We start from the raw sequence: 3259 nt of genomic DNA on the forward strand, positions 1-3259 counted from the left end.
AAAGCCTCCTTCATGTCTTTTCTCTTCTCCTCTCAACAGCCTAACTGAATAGAGCACTGTTCTCCTCTTTCAGTTAATAAAACCTATTCCTAGTCTTTGTGCTTCACCATTCTCTATGGATGATCAACTGTTGTAAACGTGGTTTGGCAACCGGCTGCCTTTGAAGAAGTTCTTTAGAAGTCAGGGGCTAATGGTATAAAACCTGGAGCTGCCCGGTTTCTTGTAAGAGTGTTTGCCTAAGATTGAGATCTCAGATAAATTGCTGTCTGGGAGAGGAAATGGCCTTAGACAGCTCAGAGCAATACCTCGTGGGGAGCTGCTGCAAGCAGATTTCTCTGCTTACAGGAAAGGTCCTAATTTGATTTCCTCTACAAATATTGGGTGGCCAAAGTGTCTTCATTTAATACCATGGGAGTCATATTTTGAGTCATGGGTATACGTCTTCAAGATTCTTTTTCAGATCTTCACTCTTATGACTCTATAAACCAGACAGCAAGAAAGTAATCAACAAGAACAAGACAAACGAGTTTCTAGTGCCATGATTCAGGCCAGGCTCCCCAGTTCTAAGGTCAAAGTTCACCACTCAGAGTGACACCTCATATTCTACTTAAGTGCACTTCTTCTGAGGGGCTGAAAGCACCTAGCAGGTATTAAGCCTTTTGCACAGTGAAAGAAGACACAGACATTATCCAGGGAAGAACTACACTTTATTTAAGTCCTCTGCTCCATCCAGTTTAATAATAGCACACTGCTTTTTTTTTTTCTCATATGTTTTCCTTAATCCCTATGTATACACACCTTGGATCCAGACACCTAACCTGTAGAAGGACAGAATTATTATCTTCTTGGCATCGATTTTGTGCACACAAAACTTTAAAATTTGTCCAGTGTCACCCCAAAGTCATTAATGCATGAGACTGAGTACTCTAATCATTTGTGCTCATTAAGACATTCTTCTCATTTTTCTAATTTTATTTGTTTCTCAGTTTTATTTTCATTGATCCAGCACAGTCCAGACAACGTGCAGATTAATTTGGAGAAAAATGTTCAAAAGAACATGGAAAATAATTGAACAGCTGTGGCGAAATGAAAGCGTTTGTAGTGACACTATAGCTCAACGTCTTCATTTTACTGATGAGGACATTGCAGTCAGACAGTGGCGAGAACCTTCATTACTGGTAGGAAATGGACATGCCTTTGATTACTTTCCTTTGAAGCTGGACTTCAGCTGCAGCACTGATTAGAACACGTTCTGGCTTGGGAACTGCTCCTGTTCAGGATCCACCTGCTTATGAACTGCTCTGCTCCCCTGGAACATAGTCCTCAGAAGAGGACAGCTATGTCTTAAAGGAACCATGCCTCCCAGTCCCAGTGGACCAAAATGGCCAGCTGGTCCTCCTTACATGCTACCACTGTGCTTTGATCTCCAACTCGTTGTGTCTTAAAGTCCATGCTTTATATGAATGATGTCCAATCTCTTTTATACAGCAAATCCGGGTGTCAAACTCACCAACATTCCAGTCTTCCATGTGTACTTCTGGAGCAGCCCAAAAGGAAACTAAATAGCTCATTTTGCTTCTGACAGCAAGTTGGGTACTAAAAGTTTGGTATAGCATACTAGGGATATATCAAATGCTTGGTATAACCATTCTTCTAGAGATGCAAGTTGTTTCTTCCACATTGTGCTCACTGCCATACTCCCAAACTTCTAATTAATGACAGTCTAGACACACTTCGTATCTAACACTGACTTTGGTATCGTGGGTATTTTCTGAAGTACACCTCTCTGTCTTGCTTCCTCAATGATACATAAAGCCCATTAAAGTAGGAACTACACACTTCACATCAGTAATTGTCTAATATGTTGCATGTAAAAGTAGGTATGTAAATAATACTTCAGAATTTTCACTCTGATTTGAAAGTTGTGGTTCCACAAAGATATCCCTTTCTCACTTTGATCCTTTTATTCACCTTCCCCACATCCATAGTGGCAATCATTGCTTGAGTGTATCAAGTAATAGAGAAACCCATCTAGATTTGTTCATCTAGCACTTCAGTTCTAATAATTACAGTGCCATATTTTAGCTCCACTTTCAAGTTAGAAAATGGAAGCTGCGAGAACTTCTATCACTTGACTGTGATCTCATAAGCAGAAAGGGGTCAGGTAGGATGCTGTTCAGGATCCACGTGCTCATGAACTGCTTTGTGTCCCCTGATATTTACTCCTCAAAAAGAAGAGCATTATGTATTAAAGGAAACATGCCTTTAGTATGCTCAAAGTAGGATGCTGGAGTCAAAAGGGTATTTCCATCCTTCTTGATAAGCCTTCATCCTTTTAAGATGACTCAACACTGCTATATTATGCAAATAAACATACTACAGCAGCTGAGAGAAGGCAGCGAGAGACTGGACACATTGCTAGAGCAGATATTATTTATTTTGGGCACTAAAGTTTCACTTTCAGGGATTTCTCTCTTGGCAGTGTCCTTTACCTGACAATACTCAGGGTTTCTCATCTACTCCCAGCTTCTTCCCTTTAAGCTCACTCATATGAAAGTCTAAATGACCACTAATGCTGGCTGTATTCATTTTTCCATAATGTTTGGAAATTGCTGGTTGGCAAAGCCAAAACTCAAAATAGGCAACTGCTGGCTGGCAGAAGCTTACATACATACCAAAGAATGTGAGAGCATCAAAATGTACTGCCAGCCTATTGAGCTTCCTAAAGGGTAACAGGAAAAAAAAGTAAATGGGATTTGAGAAAACCTTGCCTGACCCCCTAGGCAAAATTTTAATATTGCATGCCGCCTTTCCAGACTCATTCCACTGCAGTTGTAGTCTGTATGGAATTGAATACAAACAGACTTCCAGAGTGGATATAATCCAAAGTCCAGGAGTTCCTCTCTCCTTGGTACCAGTAAAACAAACAGGTTCAAGGCAGGTGTGATGGGAAGAAGAAAGCCATGACTAATAGGTTATGCCTAAGAGTCAAAAGTACCAGTAAAAATACAGATTATATACCACACCTATCTCTTATATTTACTCAATTAAATCGTATTACTTTGAATTTAAAAAAAAAAAAGTTAATTTAACCTTTTTTCTTACATGTAGAGCTTAATACAATGCTCTATACTGCAGCACCATCCTCTGGATGGGGATGCAGTTTGAAGAAGAAGGGAGAATGAACCTGAGCACCTGTATTCAGTGCTCCTTTGGCTGCCAACGTGATAGGACGAGTCATCACATGCTCTTGTGTCCA

The sequence above is a fragment of the Mus pahari genome, chromosome 17 (genome assembly GCF_900095145.1).
Source record: "Mus pahari chromosome 17, PAHARI_EIJ_v1.1, whole genome shotgun sequence".
NCBI lineage: Eukaryota > Metazoa > Chordata > Mammalia > Rodentia > Muridae > Mus > Mus pahari.